This window comes from Crocodylus siamensis, chromosome 3, assembly GCF_052110815.1.
Source record: "Crocodylus siamensis isolate JL-2025a chromosome 3, ASM5211081v1, whole genome shotgun sequence".
Taxonomy (NCBI): Eukaryota; Metazoa; Chordata; order Crocodylia; family Crocodylidae; genus Crocodylus; species Crocodylus siamensis.
The window spans coordinates 43,942,330-43,970,030 of record NC_143397.1 but is presented as its reverse complement, the minus strand read 5'-3'; the positions used below and the strand labels follow the sequence as shown (position 1 = coordinate 43,970,030).

General features: G+C 38.2%; 1 long non-coding RNA gene across 2 annotated transcripts in view; it reads left to right on the top strand.

The window, feature by feature from the left end:
- The window catches only part of LOC149868232 (uncharacterized), a 185,972-nt gene extending 161,006 nt beyond the window's left edge, over positions 1–24,966 (top strand). For both annotated transcript variants that reach the window (XR_016440956.1, XR_016440957.1), the window contains 3 exons: positions 13,832–13,862; positions 19,563–19,710; positions 24,902–24,966. This is a non-coding gene — a long non-coding RNA (uncharacterized LOC149868232). The remainder of the gene's footprint in view (positions 1–13,831; positions 13,863–19,562; positions 19,711–24,901) is intronic.
- Positions 24,967–27,701: the final 2,735 nt, after the last annotated feature.

Here is a 27,701-nt window from a genome sequence, read left to right as displayed (position 1 = left end):
ATGCTTCACCCTTGTCCTCCAATAGTCTGAGGGGCACTGTACAGTACCCCTTATAGAAAATCCTGGGTATGCCCATGAATACTGATGAGATCAATACTGGAATAAAAATATAGAAAAGCTGTAGAGAAGAGCTACAAAAACATCTTTAGAGACTGAAAGTACTTAATCTTGTCAATTTATCCAAAACAAAATTAAGAGGTGACTCAATTTTTTTTATTAGAAAAAACTCCTAAATCTGAATAGTTAGGGACTCTATAATCTCCTGGAGAAAGGCATAGCAAGACCCAGTGTCTGAGAGTTGAACCCCATTTCTCATTTCAAATGAGAAGTTGGGTATGGCTTTTTAACAAGGAGAACAAGCTAACAAAGAGCAGTAGAGCCCCAGCTCTTGTTTCAAACCACAACTGGAAAATACAGTTAAACCAAACACAAATGATTGGGCTCAATATAGGGATAAATATGGAAAAAGTTGATGGTGTATGATATACAGGGAGCTTAGAATAGATTTTTTTAAATTCCCTTCAGAGCTTAAACTCTATAATCTATTAAGCAATATTATTATTTTTTTAAATATTGAATTGTTTTCACCAGAAATGTAAAGGGTGAAAACCCAGTCATTAACCAGGTTAGTAGCCTATGGTATTAGGAAGAAGATTAGGAGTTCAGGGGCAAACTCCCCACCTAATCTCCTAAATATCCACTTATCCACTCTTAGTGCTGTTCTCTTCAGGTGTAATGGACAGATGTCCACTCAGATACATCCTTTTAGTTATTGTTCTCATTGTCCTACTTCTCCTCTCCTCTATTCCAATCCTCATAATCTCCATTTAGTAATAAGTTTTCACAGAGCTCAGGAGCAGGTGCATCTCCAATATGTATGTACCCCACATTGCCAGGCCTATGTTGTGTAGTCATGTAAGTCATGTTACATATGGAGCCTTCCAGGCCCAAAGGTATGGACAACAGGCAGATGATCAGCGATGTGAATAAATCACTTTTGCTACTGTATAAAATATAATGAAAGCAAGTAACTTATAGAATAGTCACAATCAGGTTTTCAAATGAAATTTAGAGTATTCTGATTTAACCATATGCACATTGTGTCCTTGTTGACCTACTGCCTCCTTTTGAGTCATTAACATCTATTACCTATTAACTTAAAAGTCTGAGGAAGCTTCTCCTTGGCTCCAGAGAGATTCATATTTTGAAACTGCCGTTATTACAGGCCTGACTGCCCTGCTTGAAGTATTAATGCCCTTCTCAGGGTCTGAGAAAGAGAAGCAGGTTGCTGATGCCCCACTTTCCAAAAGGGAAGAGATCTGCCCAAAGAGGATCCTTTCAGTGCTCAGATATATGGGAGGTAGTCAGACCCCTATATATTTACTAGAGCTAGATAATATAGTTTTCTAGTTATATATTTTATTGATGATTATCCAATAAATAGGCAATGTCATACTGTAAATGGCAGGGTTTTCAAATGCATCATTGCTGATATTTTCTGTTATGTAATACCTAAGGGACTGGTCAAACTCCGATTGGAATCAGTGGTCTTTGGATCAGGCCCTAAAAGAAGATAATTTAATTGAGTGATAATGTCCTTGCTATGTAAGTTATATTTAGGGCTGCAAAATTATTTAAGCAATTGTCTTTTATTTTCTTGTATAATTACTGAAGAATTCTACATTTAGGATAAAATTTCCTATTCTTAGTCTTTGCCCAGTATTTTTTTTTTTTGGGGTGTCACCCTGTGAAAAATCCTGCCAGTTTTATTTGTGTTCTTGGTATTTATAAATAAGGAAATATTTGACACATTTTCATCTCCCCCACCACCACCAGTTAATTCAAAACCAGCTACTCTTTGAACCTGGACATGTTGCATGTAAATAGTCCACACTGAGAAAAACTTCCAGGATGACATTTAAAAAGAACACTACGATCTTGATGCTGACTGTCACCATTAGGCATGATATGCTGATAATGGGTGCCTATACATGTACACCGAGGCTGCTCCAATGCACTATAATTACAGCGTGTCTGAGCAGACTTGATTATTTGAGTCTGCTGGAGTGCAGTAATTACTGTGCTCCACCAGACTTCAGTGTCGTGTGTATCAGCATTCCCAGGCTGAAAAATGGTGGCAGGGGCATTTTAATTAAAGGCTGTGCAATAAGCTTTAGTTAAAGTGACCCACTGCCATTTTTCAGTGTGGGGACACTGGTACGTGTGACACTTTGGGCCCGCTGTAATTAAAGCATCCCCCCTCGATTTCTGGAGCATGTTTATAAATGCCTATGCTACCACTTCCAGATGGAATTTTTCACAATTGACTTTGATAGGACTACTCACATACTTAAAATGAAGCATCGGTGAAAGTGTTTGGATGCTAAGAATACTATTAAACAGGTTATGTGATCATCTGCGAGAAAGTTATCTCTAGAAGCTGGTTAACCTGCCCCACTGTGGGTATTGCAAGATATTGATAGGCATAAGGGCTGCAAACTAATTCTTCCCCAGAACAAAATGTAGGCACCTCACACTGTTGCATTCCTTTCATATTACAACCCATCTCACCATGGAACTATAGAAATTTTACTGAGCCATGGGGATTTTATGAGATACCCTTAGCAAAGCAGATTGAGAAGTAGTATCAGGACTCATTCATTCTATTCTTCCATAGGCAATACCCCTGCTGACTCTTAGCCAGGAATTGAGCGGGCACCAGCTGGCTGGCTAACTGGTCAGTGACCATTTTTGTCTTTTTTTCCCCCATTTTAAATCTTCAGGTTTCATTTTCTGTTAATTTATTTTCCTTTAAAGCGGGACAGCTCCTTATGCCTAAAATAATTTTTAAAAGGAATGAAAGCAGAAAAAACAAAATGGAAGATCCATGGTAATTCAATCTTAAGCATATGGAGTTAAAATAAGAAAGATCAGGAATCTGTAAAGTTTAGCTATGTTGCCCCAATCCACAGAACACATTAGCTTGAGCATGTTAAACACAAGTAGTATTTTCTGCCTCTGTTTTGCTGATTGCACCTTAAATGTAATAACTTTCATGTTGTTAAATATATATTATAAAATATAAGACAGTGCAATATGGCTGACCTTATGTTATTGTGACCACATTACATTTTGCATTGCCTAACTTTGTATGATTGCAGCTGTGCAAACAAAACATGGTGTTAACCCAGCTTTTTGCATTTAATTTAGCTAACATTCAAAATGTAACTCAAAAGGCATAAGGGCAAGGAAATGATCCATTATAAAAATATCCCCAGGCACGTACAATATGTAACTGACCCTTACCTCCTTACCATACTTGGTTGCAAAGCAAGGAATTAAAGAAGGCCAACTGACTTCAACAGAGTGGCACCAATATATGCCAGTAATTAATAGAAATAACAGTATCTTCCTGGATTCCTGAGGTTAATTCTGAATTTATTTACATTTTTGGATTGAATTTAGATATATATGATTATATGAATGCATTTTTGTGTCTAAGTTAAGGACACAAATATGATCCTGGACTATGACATGTGACTCCACTCTTTTTTCAATGATAGTTCATGTTCATTTTCTTTATATTTGTAAAAAAGTACCTTTTCATATTAAGCAAGGATTTTTTTCCTTAGTGTTGTATTCTTGTTCATACCAATTGCTTAAGCATTTCAACTTTTCTTTTTTTCTTCTAAACCACTTCCTATGCAAATATTCATATTTTAATTTACAAAACAAATATCAAGTACTTTTCTTAAAAAATATTAACCTTTTAGCTGTTGAATAAGTGTTGCCTTTCTATGAAAAACAAACAAACAAACAAAACCCCACAGGAATGGAGCTTTTTTAATTTTTTTCTTGTTTTTCCTTTAAATCACTTACAGGAAAAGCCTTACCAATGGCATTTTAAAGCCAGGTGATATTGGGGGGTAAATTATGACACCTTTTGTTACCTTTTGTTTGGAAGAGAAGGTAGTTCACACTTCAGTCCTGCCTATTACAGGCTTTTAAAAAAGATGGAAATGTTCTGTGTAGGAGAACAATGTCCATTCCTATCACAAACTTTTCTTGCATAAAAAAACGTGTAAAAAATGAACTTCAAATCATGAAACTGCAAAGCAAATTACTGAAATCGAGTTATTTGTACCAACTCTGGCTATATCTACTAAATATTTTCTAACTAGTCTAAGGGAAAAAAAGCAGAAGGCAAACTAGCAATGAATAGAAACAATAATGGTCAGCAGCATGTGTTGCATGTTATTTGAATGGAAAGTAATTTATCACTTCTGAAATAAAAGCTGTTTATTCTTGTGTTTCACTGTCTGCAACAATCTTTACAATTTATCTGTGAAAAAGTGAGAAACTGTACCATTATTAGCATATGAATACTTGACACATCAAATTGGCTGTACAATAACAGAAGGACATTTGCTATTGGTGTATGCACACAGACAAAGCAGCCATTTTGAAAAAAAAATGAAATGGTGTGGGTGTTTAACCCCTTGTCTGTCTATTTGGTTTCACACTACTGCTTTGATTAGGGCAGTTTGGAGAACGAGTTGAAATTCTTTAAAAAATAAGTGCACAGGTTAAAGGCTGGAAAAAAGATTATATCTATTATATTTTATGGAAGTATAACCTATAAGAGAAATCTTAAGGAAAAGGTTCAGTATAAAAGATTTTGTATGTGTTTGTTTGTGAGCACGCACAAGGTGGGAGGAGGGGGGGCAAGCCTGCCAATCTGAAGAGTGTACAGAAATGAAACATTGCCTACATACAGTTTTATTTCATGGCAACAACATAGTGGGCCTTGGGTCAGATGTGTGAAACTATTTCTCAAAGAAGCTGCATACATAATTGAGGCCCCTATGAAGGGTTCTCAGTTGAAGTTGCCAGGCTACATTCATTTCAAAAGCAGAGCCATTTGTTATCAAATTTAAATTAACTCTCTCAGCACTGAACTCATAGTTTAAAGCACAGCTTTTCAAACAGTACTTAAAGTATCTAATGCAAAGAGAAACTGGCTGCAAAATGACATTCCCACAAAGAACAGAAATATTACCCATGTTTAGTCCTTCAAAGCAATAGTTTTAAAAGGCTAATTTCTGAAAGAGCTATTTTGAGGTCTCATTTTCTGCAAGGAAGCACAAGTTGGGGTGTTTTTTTTAACTTCTACTTCAGCTTTAGTTTGAAAATTTGGAAATGGATCAGAAATTCAGTTTTTTTCCTGCTGTAATTTGCAAGAATGCCAAGGCTGCTAACAACAGACATCCTTTTTCTAACAGGCTCTAAATACTTAAATTGGTACTTCACGAAAATGAGTAACTCACAAAACATTCATATTTTTTCACCTGCTCATGACTTAAAACTGTTGGGATTGATTCTGTAACCTCTACTCACATTAGCAATCCCTATACATATAACTGCAGTGGGGTCACTGCACATTTAAGAATTACTAATGTAAATAAAGATGTCAGGATTATACTAATTATTATTATTTATTATTTATTTCCAGCTATGCTCCTAGCATGCTATGTGCTTCCCAAACACAGGAGAAGACATGTTCTTGCCTGAAGGAGCTCACAGTACTGTGCCGTTTTCTTTATAAAGCAGGCCACATGACTGTATTATGCAGTGTTGTAAGAGGAAAAGGGAAAATAATCTAAAATAAATCAGAAATATATATTCATTAAATGAATATATATCTCTGTTCATTTCCATTTTATATTCCCTTCTATAAATGTTTTAGCAATTTCATTTTATTAGCAAAATGTCTGTGGGAAGGAAATGTTACAATATATATGATTTCTCACTGGATATACTTTAAAAGTGCTATACATCTTGGGTGCAGTGGGATGGTGGGGAACACTCAGCTGTTTAAGTTAGGATCTGTGGCCCAGATCCCAGGTGCCTCGCCAGCATTGAAATCAAATACCTTTGAGGCCCTGGGCCTTTTGTCCTTTACTGGATCTGGGCCAGAATGTCTACCTAGAGCCTTGCAGGATTGAGCCCTCAGTAAGGGAGTAGAAACAATGCCATGAGACTTATTTGGCCCATCTCAACTAATCAACACAGCTCAGATTTTGAATATTCGTAATCAGATCATAGAGGTAAAAAAATTCTCTACCTTGCAATCCGCTCGCAGATATGACAGGAGTTGAAAAAATGGCTAAATTTATCGAATAAATTATTCATTGTGAATTATTCGCTCTGCCTACTCTTAAATTAGGTTTACTCAGGCTAATCAGCAAAGATATGCCAACAATTAAACCCAATAGAACATCCCAGTCATATATATCCTGTGTGCACTTGAATGCATCATCATATAGCACAGGCTTTCTGAACAGGAAAAGAAAGATGTACATTATACCATGAATTTCACATAAAACACAATTATGTTGTTTTCTTCAGAGAGTTTTATTTAAAATGCTAAAGGTTTATATTTGTAAACCCTTTAAACCTGAGATTTTTACTTGATGTAATTAGATACTTCTATTTTTCATCTGTCTGATAAATTGGCATCTCTAGGTATGAGTCAGACTTTTACTATTGCTAAGTTTAATACACTGAACTAAATATAGCATTCTTAACAATCTGTGTTTTTCCTTCTTGAAACATAAGCTTAAGGCATTTAATTTGCATCCCTTCATCAACATAAGATGCTGATTTGTTAGAATCAAGTCAAGCCTGTTGTAGCTGTTGACATATATTCTAGTAAGACTGATTGAATTTCATCTCTGTAGTCTGTGAATGGAAAGAGGACTTTGTTTTAGAAAGGAAACAATTTTAATATTATTGAACACTGTGCTGATAAAAAATTGCTATCTGCTATAAGAATAGCTAACCTGTCCTCTGTTATTTGCATGTGTAGATATATTGTATGCCGAGCTAGGCAATTAGACAGGCAAAGGCTACCACACACTGTTTAACATATTAGAAAATGATCCTACATATGTACAAGTATTTTTTTTAAATAGGGGATAAAGGCAAATTGAATTAAAAAGTGAGGGTAGTAAAGTTACACAATATAGCATTTACCTTTTGATTCTTTTTTTTAAGGAAAAGATATAGCACATGTGTTTTCTCTCAGCACTGGATATTATTCTAAAACTACAAACCATTTGCTTATTTAAAGCTCTGTGCAGCTAACAATACTACAAGGCTAGTAAATCCTACCAAGCACTCTTTGAGAATCTTGTTTATTTACTGGTGGAAGTAATGTACCATACTTGTGTATCCATGACAACACTGTAACATGCCAGAGCAGTACTAGGTCTTTTCTTGCAACTGCAATATGAGATTAAAAGTAAGAGGCTAAATCTTATTAAATAGCAGAAGCTTTTCAAAAGATAAAACATAAAGTTTATGGGAGCATATGATAGTTGTTCATGGTAATATATTTGTGCTATTTCAATGCTTTAGTTAGGTCCATCCATTGATTGTAAATAATACTGAATGGTGAACATACCAGGAAAGATAAAACTTTGCATTTCCTGCTGGAGTTTTCCATAATATAGAAAAGTGATTTGCCAGTGTCAAGGTTGAATTGTTAACAATATCAATTTTAAAGAGTATTAAGTTGGATCTTACTGTACTTTTTTAAATCTTTTTTTAGGATGTTTCAGGTTTCTTAGTATTTTCTCTATTCTCATGACCAATACTTTGATTAAGAATGCTGTATGAGCCAATGGATTAGTAATGTAATTGCCTATTTATATTTATAAATCCATTTGTTCTCTATGGGTATTTGTGTTTGCTATTCCTTCACTTTGTTAGATTGATATGACTGAGATGCAGATACGTGCATGTGGACAGAAATTCAGTTTTTAACTCTTGTTTCAGTTATTTTTCCATTAACAAACTGTTTCCTTAACAAAGTTTGTTCTGATTCTCAAGTTTGTACATTTCCACAATCTGCAATCATGCAAAAAAGAAGCAGTCACTTTGCTACTGGATACGCTAAAAAACTCCTAAGACTTCCCTGAGTTACTGAGGTTGTATAGGTTTAAATGAGGAAAGGCTATGATTTAGCATATTAAATTTCTTTTTTTTTTTTTAATTTTTAAGTGTCAGTAGTTAAGCAAATATCTGAAGCATACTGTAATATTTTTTCCGTATCCTGATTTTGATTTTAAAAATGGTTTTCATTCTCAGCATTTATTCGGGATCCTAAATCTGTCAAATAATTCACAAAATAGAGATGGAAAAGTCCTGAAACACCCCCCCCCCAGGTCTTAGCTGATACCCAATTTACTTTCTTCCAGAAATAGTGTAGTTAGGCATGTGGTAGCCAGATAAATTAGAGAAATTATCTGGAAAATGATTGCTTGGAATTATACCAAGTGTTTTGTTATCAGAATTCTGAATGGAGGAGATGAGCGAACTCAAAGGTGGGGGTAGGATTGGGGGGAAGAGGAGGGTGATAATGAGAAGGAATGAATTATTTTTTATGTGGCCCCTCTCTCTCTCTCTTTCCTGGATTCCCCTCCCAATAGATTATAAGTCAATCACCTCACTTGCAATATGTTCTGGATATGCAATGGCACATACACATCCACAATTATTTGTTAAACAATTGTTTTGCAGGTGTTTGCTCTCTGGCCAGCAGTAAGACATTTTTCTAGTCTAGTGTTGCTTGCTTGTCTGTTTGTTCTGGTCATCAGATTTTTTTGTGTGGGAGCAGTTATTTACACATATTTTGTGCACATGCTTGCACACAGACGCACACAGAGATGTCAACGTACAGTCAATAAATGTTATTCTTCTTGCTGCCTACCTGATTGACGTAAATTTTGTTGAATAGTGGCAGTGAGAGGAGTGGATTTATAACTAGAAAACTTTCCACATATTCTTTAAGTTATTCTCAGTGCATTAAGGGCCAGATCAATAAAGAAGCTAGGTACCTAAACACAAAGTGCTGCCGGGTCAAAAGTTAGGTTGCTAGGCCCAGATCCTTGGAGGTATTCAAGAATTTAACTTCTATTTATATACTCAGATCCTTATAATTTTCAAGGAAGATAAATGCCTGTGAAGATCTGTGTTCTGGGTCCTGGTATGGAACCTAGAACTCTGAGTGAGGCACCAAAGATCCCTATGCAGTGAATGGGAGAGTTAGGGCCTCAGAGTATGATCCAAAGCAGGTAACCCCAGAGTAGGGAGCTGCATAAAATCAGCACATTATGGTTGCGGACAAATGACCAGGTTCTAGCAAATTAAAAATGTGAGCAAAGGATTTACCATGAGTCAGCTACTTCACAATAGTAGCTGATACTACACAAGCTTGCAGTGTAAGGGGGCTAAGCTGGCACCGTTTAGTTATTACTTATTGTGGCTCTGTCTGAGCTGGGCAGTCACCACAGAGAAGGTGATGCACAGTATGTCCCTTCTCCCTTTTAATACACTGTAATTTGCTTGGTTGTCCATTCTTTGGACTTCCTAGCACCACCCAGCAGGGAAACACTGAGGATAGGGATGAGTTTTAAATGTCCCATCACTATTGTTCACTCAGGGCTGCCTCTCCCCACTCGAGACCCAGGGCTTAGGTTGCTTTCCTAAAGCAGTGTGTCTAGGCACTTGCTTTCAAAGCACTTACCAGGGGTCAGTTTTTTTTAAAATGCTGGTGGCCCTGTTATACAGTAGCTTAGCAGCTTTGAATGTTCACTCAGGAAGTGGGAGATGCAGGTGCAATGCCCCCCTCTGGACCTCTCCACCCATATCTGCCACCTCTTCAGCGAGTGCTCTAATCACTGGGCTATAAGCCAGATTATGAACTTTATTCAAGGACTGTTTTCTGTACAATGCAAAAGAGTGCTTGGCCATCAGGCAGGAGTCAGGCTCTTTCTTGCGCTTACCCTCTTTTGTCCAATGACTTTTAACATTATTTTTCTACACAATGCCACAGTTTCAGTAGGAAGGATGGAAAGTGTTACACTGAAGAAGCTATAACTTGGTGGTTAGCACAATCTCTTGAAGGTTGGAGATGCTGGCTTCAGAAGAGGAAGGGTGTCCTGTGACACCCTAGCTATGTGTTATATCCAGAAGTCCCTTATATAAAATGGGGACAGCAGCCTTTCAAAGTGGCCACTGTTTTTAAAGAAAGTGGCAGGTGCCACTGTGTTCTGTAGGGTATGTGAGGCAGGCTGAGAACTCATACCAGACTGAGCCCCGGAGGAACATTAGGTAGAGAAATGCCTATTCTAGATTCTGATCAGGCTTAGGTGTCAGATTCATGTTGATCTGTTGAGCCCTGGAAAAACAGAGGTATTTCTGCACATACCCAGGAGTGGTACGTTCACCCTGGAAACATTAATGGTGAAAAACTGTGGCATTCATAGAATTTAGGAACTGGCTGAGCTGGGTCTTTTGGAATCCCAACTCTGGACTTAAAATCCCCCTCTTTAAACTAAGGTCCTAAAGGACTTTCAGTGCTGTTTTTTTCTTAGTATTATTTTCCAAATTGAAAGCGAATTTACAATAATTTGCATAGAAGGGTCTGTAGAAATGTCAAGAGAGCCAAAAGCAGGTTACCTACCCACTGCATTGCACAAAGATGTGGGAATAAGAGCTCCCCATGTTCAATATTATTGTCCATACAGGTTTTGCAGACAAACACGAGAAAGTAATTGTTTTAATACAGTGGGATTCAGTTTTACTGATCGCTACCTGTAGTGATCATTTCTCTCTAGAGAGCAAATCTTATGTTCCAAAAGGGGATTCTGATAATGCTGTTGTAATATTCCCCTCATTTACACTGATTGGATGGAATTCAGCTGTAAGGAATAGATTGGAAATGATTTCTTTGGTTGCTCAGATAGAAAAGAATGTTTCACTTTTTGGAATTGCAGGGGAAAGAATGCTATACCTGTTGCCACTTAGAGGCAGATAAGGAATATTACAGCTTGTGGGCGTGCTAACTAGATCCAATAATAATTTGTCTTACCGTCTTTGTCAGTAATATTCCTTATTAGAATATGCTTGTCTCTCGTAAAATGTAGATTTTTCTTCTGAATTCAGATTGTGAGTTTAAGCAGGTTGTGATTTTCTGGTTTTGAATGTAGTGACTAGCTAAATATACAGAAATGATCAAAAGTGGGTTACCCAGACCGATCATCATAATGGTGTTATGCCATAGTTTCTTACATGCTCTCATGAGGAAATCTATTTCTAGGGTCAGATTCAGCTGGGAATTATGTTAGTTGAATGAGAGCACAACACATACATTTTATAACACTGTTAACTTCTTAAAGGACAGTAGAAATAGGGAGAGGATTTAATTAAAGTGGCAACAGTATTGTAGTGGTTATGATGGTGTCTGCTTTCTGTGTTCATTGACACAGGCATGTGCAGCTTTTTGTTATTCCTTACAGAGCATGGAGTTCCAGTGAATTAGTATTTTGGAGTATCATTTCCATCCTATCACTGAGATGGATTTTTTTTTTAGCCTTTATGCAGTGGATGAATTGCTCACAAAACTTTTGGGCAGTGCTTTTATATTTTCAAGAATGTTTATCATATAATAACACATTGATGAACATCAGTAAATAGTGGGAGACATGCCACACTGTCAATATATATTCACCATCTTTTACTACATGGATTATTACTACCCATTAAAAATATAGCATACAATAGGTCTGTCTTTTCTTCAGCCTTTTATATCTTTATTTTCGTTTCCCATGTTTCATGAGCTTTTCTTGGAACTTTTGCCCTTTTACAAAACCAAAGAAAGGGCTTATTTTAGAAAATATATTTGCTTGTATATGTATATTCTTCAGTTCTGTAACACTTAACTGTGCTTCATACGGTGCATGCAATTTCTTTACTTCTCGCATTGACCAAAGTTGTATTCAAGTTTCTTTAGAGAATGGGTAAAAAAGAGGGGAAGGAGAACAACTTCCTGGAGTATCTAATACTATAATTTTGGCAGCTGAATTTCAGGATGTGCACTTCTAATGATAACATACAATGGCACTCAGTGCCACAGCAGTTGCAAGAAGAAATGGTAACAATTTACTTAGACATGGCTGATAAATTAGATGAATCTCTGGGATCCAAAGGAAGAATATGCCTCATTTTGAAGACTGCTGGTGGCTGTGTGGTGATGTTTCTGCCTACCATATGGGAGTTCAAGTTCTAGCTGGGGTGACTTGGAGTGAGTGAGTTGATAAGAAGTCAAGGAGAATTCTACATAGGCACTAAAAGCAGAATGTGGCCCTCCATGAAGATTCAAATACCTAGTCACAGTTTTTTTTTTTTTAATTGTAGTTAAACATTTTACAGTGCTTGATCCTCTGGTCTTTTACAGCTGGTTGGAAAGGCAAGATTTTAGTGAGATGGATGGTGGATGCTCTGTGCATATCTAAGACAGGCAAACAACATTCAAATATGTATAAGATAATTTCCTTTTCTCCATGTGGTTGAAGTAGATAAATTCACTGAAGGGAGAGGCGTGGAAATAAGTCAAGTAACTTTCAGTATAAACTTTAAGGTAATGATTGTGGTGGGGGTGGGTTCAGTGATTGCGGACAAAGGCCCCATGCACAATATAACTTTGGGCCAACTTTACTGCAAAGAATGCAGGTAGCTATTGTCTTAAGTGCTGAGAACATATCTTACTATTAAAGAGCTACTGGAGTAGAAAGGAGGAAATACAGTTTCCTATTGTAATTAATCTGAAACACATGACAAGTGTGCTTAGACAGAAATTTAAAAGAAAAAGATATGTATTCATTTTTCTATTTTGTGTTAAGGATGTGGCAGCTTTTGCTGTCTGTTTAGCTTAGATTTAATTGCTCTATCAGTAACGTTCTCAGGGAGCCCAAACAGGACATTCAAATGGCAACAGAAAATTATATGTATTTTTCCTTTACGCTTTTATGTCATGGATATGTGACTTATCTGTTGACAGTACCATTTGTGATGCTCTGTGCCTGATATGCATTGGTATAGGGCTCTATCTGGCAAAGATTTATACACGTGAATAACTTCAGTCAAACTAAATATGCTTTGCTAGTCCAGCAAAACACAATAACATTGTTTCTCTTGAATATCCAGATAAATGTACTGCTTTCTAGTAAAGAGCAAATTCTGACTTTGCAAATCACAACAGCTGAATTCTGCCTAAAATAAATCCCTTGCAAGATACCAATCTCTTTAATGAAAATATACATAAAGCACAAAAAAGGACACAAAGTGTTGTGAGGGGAAACAATTAACGCCTAATTAGGGTCACTCATTAAGTGACTGACTCCTCAGTCCGGCTCACAATAGGGGGTGCTCTTTTGGCTCCAGACCCGTTAAGAAAGGGACAGGACCTATCTGTCACTGCCAGCCCACCCAGCAATTAGTCTGTAACTTGATTAATTAGGACCCACATGTGGATAATCAATTAAACGAATGATAATGGTTTATTACATACACAAATAGCAAACAACAGGTAAGTAATATCGACACTAAACATAGTACTCACACACTCCACCTTTGACCATTTAGGCACTCAGACCCACACTGACTCCAATCACAGCCTCACACTCTCCACTATCAGTCAGACACCATCAGTTAATCTCCACCACACTCTCAGTCATGCGCACATCAAACCCACACCAGGCAGTCCCACACACATGCCTCAAGCATTCCCAAAACTCCCCAAGCTACATCCACACAAACTCTTTTATACGGCACTTTCTAGTTCTGCACTCAATACTAAAATGTGCACACAACACTACTTTCAGGTGGCTGACATCATAACAGGGTCAACTGCAATTCACACTGTGACCTACTTAGAGAATCAGGCTGGGTACCATGATTTCTCTCTCTCTCTTTTTCTCTCTTTCAGACACAGACCCAAATTTCTACAGCAACAAAAGGCAAGGGAGTTTCTTTAAAGAAAATAACTTTGTCACATGGTCCAGCTATCACCTGGAGTCCATGGAAGGGAGCCCCAATATTTCCAGGTTGTCCTCAGTCTTTTGTCTACAGAGCAAAGGAAATTCAATGCCTTCCAATCTGTCAACAATAGTCAGTGTAATACACTAAAACCATCTCAAGTAGCAACAGCAACTAGACCAACTAGTTATAAGGCAGTCAAGTCACCAGGACTTGTTTTTTAGAAAGAAACCATCATCCTTCACTCAGGTCCTAAAACAACTAACATTATCTTCCTATGATGGAGTCTTGATTCCCCTGTTCTGTAGAACAAGCTCATTCTAGGGTGAATGTGTCAGATCATTCACAAGGGCCAGATGGACCAACAGAAGGACATTAAGTGTCTTACTCCTCAGGCGACTTTACAATCCCGAAGTAAGAGTTCTCTGTATAATACATGAGGAGGGTTATGACCTGATTCATAGCAGCCAGTATACTGAGAGAGGGCATCTCTAAGGTGCCCTGTAGAAAATGCTGAAAAGAGGAGTAAATCTGAACTTCCACCTCTTTCCCAGTTTTTGGCATCTTCCTGCAAGTCTAAGTTAGATATTCTTTGGGATATACACCCCCAAACTGCTGCTACATGTAGGTACCCACATCTTTTTTCAGGTAAGGATGTCTGGATTTTTCTTTTCTTTTAAAATGTGATTGAAGGAAAAGGAGGAAAGTGAGGTGGGGCCACCCCTTTTTAAACAAGAGCCTCTTAGGTAAAATATATGCCTAGAAAGTGGGAATCCTGAGCTTTATGATGTGTCAGGAGCCCTCTAAGTCATCTAATCATTGGGCTTGGCAAGTACGTGGTGAGAGTGAATAGGTGGTATTTGTTTCTTAGTATATACTCAGTGAGGAGACAGGGGAGACGTGGCCTAAGTTACAAAGAAATGTACGTGAACATTTACAGGTATACATCTGACAACATTTTTTGGTTTCTTCATTGTGTTATGGTAGTCATATATGTAAAATGTCTGGCAATTATCTTAGTAGTTATGCCTGCTACTCTGCACACTGAAAATATTTCTTAGAATAACTATGTAATATTACCAGTATAGTGTCACAAAGACACCTTTTCTAGTAGCTGCATCATAAAAGTCCCACTGTTTCCTGGTGCTTAAAACATTTTTATTATTGACTGGTCATGTCATCCAGACTTGCTCTGAACCAGATGAAATGATATGGTAATAAAAGCACTGGTAACCCTTTCTACATTAGCCATCCACTGTGATCAGCAAAGCTCCACTTCTGATGCTGAAACAGTAGGGTTTTAAAAAATGCCTGTGTAAGCAAGTTCTTGAATACTTTAGATACTTTACCTGAGCTGTATTAACCAGCAAAAAGTGGTAGCAGGGAGGCTTACTTTTTGTTCAGAAACTATTTGCTATGTAAATTGATCTATGACTTCTCACCATTTGCAGTAGAAATTTTGTCTCTCACTTTTAAACAGAAAACAATTTAATGTTGTCCTTTGCTGATGAATGGAGGGGAAAATAATTTAGCACCACATAGTAGTCCAGTGAAATGCAGTAAATACACTGGAAGTACAGTCTTTAAGAAAAAAGAGACCTTCCCTGCTCTCATCTGGAAAGAGAAGTAAAATAAAAGAAGAACAAATCCCTAGAATATGTGAGATTCTACAGTAGATGAAGCATGCCCAGCAATAAGACATGAGTTCTACTGTAATTGTATTTATTTTATTATTAAACAGAAAGAAAATATTTCTGTTGAAATAACTCAACTTTTATTAAACAACAACTAAACATGTATAAAGAATAAATAAATCATTTTATGTCATATGTTTGCAATTTAATTTCAACAATATACACATATAAACAGAAGAGTGAACGGGCATTGATGATTTAAATCCAAACATAAGAATGGGAAAACCATCAATATTTTATGAATGAACTGTTTGTAAATTTGTTTGTATTATATAAAAGAGAGGAGGAACAGTGGAATTGATGGAAACAAAAAAAAAGTAGGTTATGGGCTTCCAGTATATTGTATAGCTTTTTGTTTGAGACTATAGTACTCAATAATTAACTGGGTAAAAGATGTCAACAGAGTAAAGCAGAACTTTGTCATAGAAGCAAACTGAATTTCCTTCTATTATTGCAGAGCCACCATATCTTTTTTCCATTCACCTTGTTTGCATATTACTCATAAGTCTGTTCAAAACATGGTATTTTCCAGACAGGGGAATTTCCCTCTCATATGAATTAAATTAAAGCAATTTATGGAGCTCTTACACAAACTCCTTTTTTGTGGCAGAAAATTCAGAGTTTGCAAAGTGATTTTCCTTTGCCAGGTCAGACTATAATAAACAATTAACTATGGCAAAGCAATAGAGTTTGTTTACATTTGTAACCTCTCATTAGATAAAATATTTTTAAAATTTCAGCTGATGTTTTATGTCGTTAAAGGCAAGTGAACAAAGCAAGGTTATTGAAGAATACAGCTATCATATTAATGATGGTTTATGTGTCCATCCTTAGCAGTTATGTGACAACAAAATATTGAAGCATTATAAAACTTGACATATATTAATTGCAATTATGTTGTAGATCTGAATGTTTTACAAATACATGAAGTAGCGATCTTCAATTAACACTGTGGTTGTGGGAAGGTATGTCTGAATCTACTTGACTGAGTTGATCCCATAACAAAAATGAAGGTTGAGAATGATTTTGGTGAAGGTGGCTACTGTTGCTGATACCATTGACTAGAAACTAAGTCAGAACACAAGTGGCATTAACTGAGTTCCTATAATTAGTTCTGGGCAGTAAACTAGACACCTAGCAATAGGTAAAGTGTAAAAGATTTATAAATTTGATTTGAGTCAAGCATCCAAAACATTTAGAATAAATGTTAAGGTGGATGTATGGATAGAGGCCATTGCATTTTAGTTCATATATAAAAGATAGAGTGTGGACAAAGTTTGGCAAAGGTCTCCAGGGTCTTAAAAAGGACAGACAGTTGATTAAAGTGGCTGTTCTCACTACGGAGGATTCTGACTCATTCTGCCAAGGTAAGTTCAGGAATTAACACTCTTTTATGTGTTTTGCACAACGTTAATCTGGAAATGAAAGAGGTAATTAGTGCAGCAATTGCGCATGGGCAAAACTGGAATCCAGCTTACTGTGGTATCCCTGTTGACTAAACAGACCTTGGGAGAGTAAAAAGTGAAACATTTGCTTCTACTTGCCCTTAGTTTAATTACTTACATTAGAAGGAGCAGCTAAAGAAGTGTTGTGTCCCTTGTGTTATCTAGGCTACTTGTTTTTGTTTGTCATTTTTAAGGTCCAATCCTGCAAGGCATTGAGCACCCTCAAGTCTCACTGAACTAAATAGAAATGATTAACATCTCACAAGATTAGGGCCTGCACACCTTATTGTATTCTTTCTGCATTTTAAGAATTAGTATTTTCTTCTGGAGATCCTACTAGTCACTTCATGATTCCTCAATACAAAATAGCAACCATGGAGGCAAAGCTCAAATGCCTTATGACGTCATCAGAATCCCAAGGGGCATGTAGCCAAATTCAGTTTTACTGTGTAGTGTAAATAACACCTTACAAAGGGTTTGATAATAAACTCACATGAGAGGTGAAGTCAAAAGCCAATTGTTTTTAGTCTCTCAAGAAGTGTCAAAGAATCAATAAAACTGCACTTAAATCCATTATTGCTATTGATAAAATGCTATCTGTTCCATTCTTGTGATGCTTGGATGATGAGTCTAGTTCTGTACAATTATACTTGCACAGCAGTAACTTTTTTTTTTATTTACTCACCTTTTCTTCCACAATGCCCATTATGTTAATGGAATTTATGTGATTTTAGAAACTTAGGATTTCATTAAGTTTCCTAAACCTAGGATTTCATATCTTATGAAAATCTTTCCTTTTTCCATTTTTCCTTTTTCCTTTTTTATATGTGTTTTTGTAAATGAAATGAATAGAGATATTTGGGAATCATTTCTAGATGATCTTTTATATTTGTGATATGACTTCATGGTATGTAAAGGAGAATTGGTGCAGGAGTAGAGGGAGATGATTAAGATCATTAGAATATAACATACTTTAATTAATTTATATACATTATTTATAGTTCTTAGAAGGCCATAGGCCAAAATGTTCAGACTTTTCTGCCTAAAATTGGTCAACTAAATCCATATCAGACCATTAAAGTTGTTCTGATTTTAAAAGCTGTACATTTACATAACCCTGCTGCATATTTTGAATAAACTCATCACTAAAGTACCTGTTGCTTAACTGTGTAATCTATTCATTGTATGTGCACAAAAAGTTAGTTTGATCTGAACCCATTTGACTACATGTGTTGCTATTCTGTTTAATTATACATTAGCACAATATAAATCAACAAATAAAAAATAGCTGCTTGCATAATTTGAAACTATGCATTTAGAACAGAGGTGTAAATGTTGCACTTTGTAGAGCAGCAAGTCCAGAGGCATTAAGAGTTAGAAAACCCATGAGTAGGGACTTCCCAAATTAATGGGCCCCAGCAGCCAAATACATGGCTGCAACATGGCCGGGGCACCCAATTTCATGCCCATATCACAGCTGGGGCTGCCATTTTGAAATCAGAGCAAAGTCGGCCCCCCGATGCCTCTGATTGGATGAGGGGTGCCACAAGTCCCACCCCTCCCAGGAATTGATTGAAAGCCCTAGCTGGACCTGACTGGCTTGTTAATTCAGTAATTATCACCCTCTTCAAGGGGCAAAGGGCAATAATTACTGAGTACACAAACTTTTGGCAGGCTTTTCCCTGCTCCCTCCTCCACTTCTGGAGACAGAGAGATGGGAACTTTTCCTGCCTCTCTCCCCACCCCACCCCACCCCACCCCTGCTTCAGGAGCTGCCTTTTTTTTTAATCTTTGCTCCCTCCCCCCCCCAACCCTCATCCCCCTACTACGAGGCAATTTGTTGCCAGCTCTTGGCCAGTTTCTTTTAACATAGTCAGTTCCCCAAGCTTTTTCATGGTGAACGGACTATTTTATGGGAGACTGCCAATTACATGATTTCTGTGAAATCTGTGAAATTGTGTATTTGGTAGGTCCCTACTCCAGAGATACAGTCCATTCATCAGTCTATTTTTAAAACAGTTGTTAGGTTTTGTAGTACAATGTAAAGTGCTAATTTTATCCCTGGTATGAAGGGAATTTCACTGAAGGAAATAATGATATATGTGTATAAAAATATGAACCATGCCTTGTCACTGTGTCATGCAAGTAGAGTTGCTTCTGACTGACATCTACGTGAGATAAGACCCCATGGCTGTAAAACATGAAAGTTTTCTTAGCATCACTGTGAAGAACATGCAAAACTTTAAACTGAGGTTATAAAAATTTGGTTCTCATTAAGATGTTGAGTACCTTTGTTTGCCTTCAATGGAAATACAATGGGAAACAGAGTAAATGTTTTATTCTAAGCAATACATATTTAGGGGCTGATCTCATAACTGTACATAAGTGAAGTGCTCTGTATATATATAACTAATTCCAGTATCTCAAATGGCATGTCTATTTAAAGCTACTGTTTCGCTCTATACTTACCCAAAAGCAAATAAATTGTGGTTACTTTTTATCCACTACCCTTAAATATAATTATCTCTCTTCATTTTTATAGGAAAAATGGAGTTTAGTACCTACTCTCGACACTTGATGCACATTTGGCAGGAGGCCAAGGTGAATCAGAATAAACAGCCAGAAGAAAATGCCAAATACAAGAAAATAACAGCAACTTAATATGATTTAATACCAATAAAGTGGTTAAGGTTAGTGGAAACAATCCATGCTCTTTTCTTTTTCCAATAAATTAAAAATGATTATGTAATACATTACAGCTAGTGTAGCTTCTCAAATTAGGGCTATTCATCATGTGACCAACTGAAATTTCTAGCTCTTGTCCAAACCATGGCAGCCAAGCTCTTGAGCTGAAACTAATCACAGAGACTACATTGTCACCAGTTCAAATCTTGGTCAGAGGTCCTGGGACCCAGGTTCTGGGTCTTGCTTGTTTCCCCTTCTCCCAACCCTTACTAGGTAGGGGTCAATCGACTCAGGAATCACACTGGTGCTTATGAGGATATCTGTGCTCACCTGGCATGCTGAACTAGACTGGCTAGACTGAGGCCATCAAGAAACCATTTCTACAAAAGGGATTACAGTCCCAGACTTGTAGGTGCATAGCCACATACAGGAGCACGTGACCTGTAGTTTGATCCCTGGCGTCCTTTGTACAAATGAGGAGAAAGTTAAACACCTAACAATGTAGATCTGTAAGACTGATTTTTTTTAACTACTTTATAATAAGCAGTAATGACTGCTCTTCCTGCTCCTTATCAAGTGACCTAAACACTGGGTCACAGAGTCTTGGGTGCTTGTACCTAATGAATATTTACTTACTTCAATATTGAGTGAAAAAGGATGCATCCTTGACAGTCTTTCTAATTTACAACACTATGAAAAAGTTTGGGGACTTCTGTATAACAATCCAATTCATTTGATGAAAAGTCACACAGAAAATTCTGAAACTACTTAATTAACTCAGAATATGTGCTGTTTCTCTGCAGAACATGCAGTCTATTTTACCTTCTAATACAAAGTCCAGAAATGTGACTAAACTATAAATTTTATCACCATATGGTGAAAGAGCTACAGTATAATGACAATACAGAATTCATACTAAGATTTGTCATCTCAGATTCTTGGATACTTAAGTAATATAATAAACCCTATATGCAGGAGATTAGCTAGACTGTTGGATAATGATGTCAGTGCTGCTACACTATCAACATTATGAAAAACATTCTGATATAAATTACTGCGTCTCCAAATGGAGAATAAAAATTTAAAAATTCTTTATCTTTGGTTCGAAAAACAGATCCCCAAAAGCTACTTACATTTCCATATACCTCATCTGATGCTTAAAATCAGGTGACAGGCATCTGCGCTCAAAAGTCTGCTTCTTAGTCTTATCATTTCTCATGAGCATAATTGCTTTTTATGTGATGTATAATTTTAAATACAAGATCTGTAATGGTTTTTTAACAACTTTTTGAAAGTAAACACTTACTTCCCCTAGCCTGTGTTAAAATCTGTTAACAAGTGAGCGTATATCCAAGAAGTAAGGAAAAAAAATTTCACGATATGGCATATATGTGTTAAATAGAAATGGGAGAGAAAAATAAAAGATAATTGTTGGCAATTCTCTGCCAAATTTGAGGAACTAAACTCAAAACCAATCAAAAAACTTACCTGATGTGCATTTCATTGTACAACACTAACGCCTGACTGAGAGTAATTGATGTTTGCGAGCCTGGGCCTATTTCAGTCAAATCTGATCCATTTTATGCTTTCAGATGGAAACCGTGAAAAGACTGTAACTTAAATATTGGTTAACTTTAGAGTAATCTAAACATCCTGGTTCAAGTTAACTCCTGTTTTGAGGTTTTAATGGAAATTGTGAAAATTTCAAAGTTAAATTCAGGGTTTTTGAACCCCATCAAAACCAAAACCAAGGAAAAAAAAGGTGTGGGTGAAGCCTTATAATTCACTTCTTTGGGCCTTATTATGTAATATATGCTGCTGTATATGGAGTAAATGAAATACCAACAAAGGAACAGAGTTTCCTTTCCAACCCCAAGCTAATAAAACCCGACTTTAACATCAACTTTAACATGCTAGTTAAAAGATAGGTTTCTATAATAGACAATAAGGTTCAAGAAAATGTAAAACATATATCTTAGTTACACTTCTGTTTTCTTGCTGTAATAATGATAGCGTTCAAAGGCTTGAGTGCATTTTATTCCATTTATGGTAACCAGAGCCTTCCAGACTTTGCCTGCTGAAGAAGTCCAGGAAGGATTAGCTTTTCAGCAAGTGAAACTGTAGAAGAGAAAAAAATCACTGTCCAATCTAAATCTAACCCCTGAATCTAAACCCCCAAACCTCCCCTCCTCTGCAGCAGTTGGAAGTATGGAGGGAGCAATCTTGTGAACTTCTGTACCCTTCTCAGCTGGTTTATCTACCTATGATATGGTGTACAGTCTGGAAGACGGGATGGAATAAGCTCAATGATCATTTTTATCAGGCAAGGAAGCTAACAGTTTTATGCTAAGAACACTCTTCCTGTGACACACAGTATGTCCTTCTGGACACATCAAGTGTTAAGGAAGTGTTGCATCCTGGGAGACAGTCTGGGTGAGACCAGCAGGAACTTCCAGGCGGCAGAACAGAACAGGCCAACCGCAAGAGCCTTGCAAGGACAGTAATAAAAACCATTACCACTTCATACTGTATATAGTTCTGAATATAAGTTTCTGCACATACTAAAGAGTGGTTTCCATGTGACAAACTACAAGATACTACACCTTTTACTTTAGGAAGCATTGCTCTCCAATTCCAAATCTTGGCTAAGTACAGACAGACAAAAAGCCCGAGGCAGAATTGATTTAACCTGGGCAGTTTCCTCTAAGCTGCATAGGTTGAACTGATAACCAACTGAACGGATATTCAGTTTTCAATTGGGAAAAACAGGGGAAGGGTGAAGCTGCACTGACACAGGACAGTAGGTTGGGTGGGGAGGGAGGAGTGCTACAGCATGTCTTTCAGCCTGCTGGCCATTGCCAGCCCAGCCAAATGTCCCCAACTGCATGGGTGACTGGTGCCTCCTGAGTCTGGGGGGGGCACCAGATTGCTGACAGGGTAGGGGAGTCTCCCCACAGCTAATCATCAATTGGGGGGGTGGTCCGCCAGTGGCTGATCACTGAGCCAGCAGCAAAACTGGAAGTGCACTTCTGGTTTCGCGACTTGTGCTTCCAGGGGGTGCACAGCCGATCTCAGGTGGTGCACATGCACCCGCGTGCACCCCCTATGCGTCGCCAGTGCCCAATTGGCTCCCCAGTACATGCTCCCAAACCCCTGCTGTCCCCTCACAGGGGGTTAAGGAGTCCCCTGTCTGGGTGCCAGCCCACTTTGGGGGATCCTCCCCCTCAGGAGGTTTCCCCCAGCCTGGGTTCCCCAGCCCAGGCAGCCCTGGGGAGCTGAGGGGAATTTCCCCCCTCCCCCTTCCCAACTGCTCATTGCTTCAGCCACTGCCACAGGAGGGAGGGAAAATAAGTCATCCCAGCTGAGTACCTGCCCAAGCAGCCCAGCATGGGGCACTGGGGAGCCCCTCCCTTGGAGGGTTTCCCCCACCACAGCCCAAGGTCCCCCAGCCCAGGGTAGCTCCAGAGAGCTGAGGGGAATTCTCCCCCTCCCCAATCCCAAAGCTGCTGCGAGTCTTAGGCAAAACCAGGAAGCAGATTTCCCTCCGCTCCCTGAGGCTGCCCGAGACTTGCAGGGGCTAAGGCAAGCAGATTTGGGGTTTGGGAGGGGAGGAATTCCCCTCAGCTCCTTGGGGCTGCCCATGGTGGGGGTAGGGGCTCCTCAGTGCCCCCAGTCTGGGCTGCATGGGCAAGCACCTAGCCTGGAGGACCCTTTCTCCCCCTTCTTGTGGAAGCTGCTGAAGCAATCGGCAGCTAGGAGGGGGAAGGGGAAAGGGTTGCTGAGGGTTGACAAGCCCCCAACACAGGGTCTTTCCTTCCCCCCACATGCTGTGTAGATCCTGTTGGGGGGGCTAAGGGGGCCCCCCCTCCCCCTCCCCAGTCTCTATGGGCTGACAGGCATAGGCAAGAAGCAGGCTAAGGAGCAGTCCCCACTCCACTAGATCAGACAGCATAGCCCAGGGCTGCAAAGCATCCTGGGATGTTGAGGGACTGTGAGTTGACTAGAACCAAGAAGGGATCTGGGACAGAAGTTCTATAAACCAGTTTGACCCAAATCATTTAAGTCTGATACCACATCCAACCAGGTTTATCTTAAACTAGGTTGAAAGCAGTTTATGTGCACTGAACTTCTGTTCTGCTACAGGTTTAAACCAGTTTCCAATCACTTAAACCAGTTTATGTGTAATGTCTGTCCCTAGCCCTTGAAATGAGAGCTAGAATGAAGTAGATAGGGAGGCTCCTTACCTTGTCACCAAAGGGAGTTTGTGAAAAATGTAAAGAGAGTCCCACCAGTATCCCCTCTTCATTTGCTTTTTTGTCTGGAAGAGAAGAGTCTTCTCATGGTGACCAACAGGCATGGTTTCAAATATCAGTAAGTCAAGACTAACTTGTTCCTATGTTAGAAAAGCAAAAGATGCACTGAACATGCTCAGTCTGTTTCCCAATAATGCTTGCAGAGGCCCAGTTTCAATCAGACTTGATCGAGCCTATGACCATTCTCCTAGGGAAAGGCAGTCGTCTTGAGTGGATAACATCAAACAACATTACACAGCTTCCACAAATAAGTAGTCTCTGACTAGGGAGCAACCTATCCACAAAGGACCACAGAGCATCTCTTGGCTATCAGCCACCAAAGCTGTTTTCTGCTGTATAGGTGTTAGGAAAAATAAAATGAGTGAATTTTATCTGTGCTGATAATTGTACAAAGCTGAAGTTATATCCCACTACTGTAGAAAGCATTATTAATTCTATAAAAGATATTGTATTACATCACTGAGACATTTCGTATTGCAGTGATATATTTGTATTAAATTAATTTCTGAATAAAAAAATGTAACTGGAGATTTTCATAGACAATGTTATAGCCAGTCAAAAAGTTTAACGTTCTGAACTATGGTCTCTTCTCTTTTTCAAATGACAAGAAAGAAAGCGCAGTTCATTTTCCATCTTTTTTTGTGTTTGTTTTGTAAGTACCTATATAAATGTTGATACAGTTATCAGCAGCATCAGTAAATGTTTTCCACACCTTTCTTTAAAAAAATTGTTTCCCTAAATATATGAAGTAGAAAGGAAGAAGAAAGATAACATGTTAGCCATGGATCATTTCTTTGACCTGTGTGGGAAAGAATAGTTTACTTCATGGTATTTGTCTTGTAATAAAGAGTAAAATTCTAACTCTCTCTATTTTCTTTTACAGATGAAGTTTCTTAAACGCTGTAGTGAAATATGGTTAACATGGACTATTGAGAAACACCTCCAGTTTTGTATGTTTTCTGAATGGAGTATATGTAAAATAAATAGAAATGTTTGGTCTCATCTTCATTATGGATTATTTTGAAGGCAGTAATTATAACTCTAACTGAAATTACAATATGATATCTGGTCACGTTTTCATTGCCTCCTTGCTGAGAAGCAAGCTGTTACTGCTGTCTCAGGTAATGTCAAGGCCTAGAAGGCTAGTGGAGCAGCAAGCTTAGAATATGTGCCAAGAATTATACCTGAGATTAAGAGTCCAAAAGCTGGGGTAAGGTCCTAATTACTGATCTTTTGCACATGAGGAATGGGAAGCAGGGCTTGCTTCTCAGCATTGGTCCCTAGACTCAGAAAGGAGGAAGCACTGACATGACCCTAAGCTCTTCTAGGGCATGGAGGGTGTTTGTACAGTGCCTGGCACAATGGGACGCTGATCCATGACTGCAGTGCCTAAACCCTAGTACAAGATGAATTCAATAGTAATAATAGTTTTCTTAATTTATATTCATTGTTGTTTTAATTTTCTTCTCAAAGCAAAACTATGAAAGGCTCATCTATTCAGTGTACTGCCGCTAGTGTACATAAGGTCTGATTCTGATCCTTCCAAAATAAAACCCCCCAGCATAAAAGCCAAATCTTTGTGGACAGAGTATGAGACTATGCACAGACCATTCATTTACGCACAGCTCCAGACCAGCAAAAATATTTATCCAGTCAGCTGGGATTGCAGGTTTGGGGCCTTCAAAGACGAATGGGTCCACTGAAGTCAGAGGAAGTAAGCCATGGTTGGTGGAAAGACAACTGGGTCCTTAATGTGTTGCATTTGCACAATAAGCCAAAGAACTCACCCCCTCAACTTTCTGTGCCACCACATACAAATCTGAGGTTTTGCAAATGCAACATCCAATACATTTTGTATCATTCACTTAGGCTAAACACAGACAGTAAAAAAGCCCAAGGCTGAATCGATTCAATTTTCACAGGTTTGTCTGTGTAGATTAAATTTATAAGAAAGTGAAGAGATGTTCATTTTGATTCCAGAAATGCAGCCACATGCCTACAGTGGCCCAGACCAGGGGGTGCTAGAGCACACCTCCCTGCTTGCCTGGAGCAGACAGCCTGGGTCATGGTTAGCCCTCACGTCCTATGTGGTGGGGGGGAGGGTTGCAGGGGAGGTGCAGAGCATAATGGGATGCTGAGAGACTGTGAGTTAACCCAAACCTGGAGGGGATCTGGGACACAAGTTCAATAAACTGATTTAAGCTAAATCAGTAAAGTCTGATACTACATCCATCCAGGTTTATCTTAAACTGGTGTGGGCCATTTTGGAAGCAGTTTATGTGCACTGAACTACTGTTGTGTTACAGATCTGAACTGGTTTCTAATAACTTATACTGGTTTATGTGTAACTTCTGTCCCTAGCCTTATTGCATGAGGCTTGGAAAATGTAACTCTTTTAATCTGCCTCAGTTTTTTTAAAGGCATTACTTAGGTGTAAGGAGCAAATAAATAAAGCAAAACTGAAGGTAGCTCATTAGAAATATTTATATTAAATTTCAAAGGAGGAATGATTTACAGTATTGGTGTACATAATTTTTAATGGGAATCAACTAGAAAAATGCATGAATTTTCACATGCTTGTATGCAAAGCATGACCTTTATGATTTGCAATAGCTTAAAATGATATCTTTATTAATTCTAGAATAACACTGTCATATTTTCCATTCTTTCAAAAATTCTTCAGAAAAACTTTGCTATCTGCTCTCTTTCTCCTGTCAAATTATCATTACCTGTTTCTATGCCTGTGATTTTTGTTTCATAGTCAGAAATCCTATTATAGACCTTGTTTTATATTTGTGTTTTCCAAATGTATTTCAAAATAAATTTAAATGTTAAGTAATGTTAACAGGATTTTAAGTTAATTTTTGCTGATACTTCTAACTTCATTGTTTATAGAAGTTACATTGGTTTGTATATAATTTCCACAGGCCTTGTGTAGAGAAAATTTCTATCAAAGTCAAGGGGAAGTCAACTGTTTTGTAAGCATGGCAAGACCAAGCCTTCAGATTAGTTTGTGCATGTAACAGAACCTTAGATATTTTTTTCTTATCATTGTCTACCAGTGACTTAGAACATCTGAAACACTAGTTTAACTGGTGGTGTCATTAATTTATGTGCAAGTCCAAATGTTCTTATGGAATTAACAGTTAATATTAATAAGACCCATCTTTTTGTTTAGGCTCTTCATGCATTAATGTCCACAAGTCACCAAACTTTTAGCTCATCTCTGGTCCTTTACAGGAAGATACTTTGGTGAGGAAAGGGGTGGACATAGCATGGAAATGGCCCACTGGTTCAGAAATTTGGCTTCCAGGGCTACAGCAGTTACTGCTGCCTCTTCTCCCCTGCCACCAAATTTGCTGATCCATGACACAGCCAGATTATACTAGTACACAGAGGTAGGCCATGGCCAGGTCTGGTCAACAGGGCCAGGCAAGCATGTAGGACCAGGCCATGTCTGGCTCCAGGCAGAGGGTTGGGCTGGCACGCGAGACCACATAAATGAATCAACACTGCACACTGATCGCATGATGGAGCAGGTCAACAGCCTGCCCCTGCCCATGGGATTTGGCTCCTGGACCAGCCCCATGTCACTCATCCAACCAACAGGACCAAAAGTTGAGCACCACTGATATAATGAATAAAGTAGTTTTTAAACATATATGCTTTAGCATAACACCATC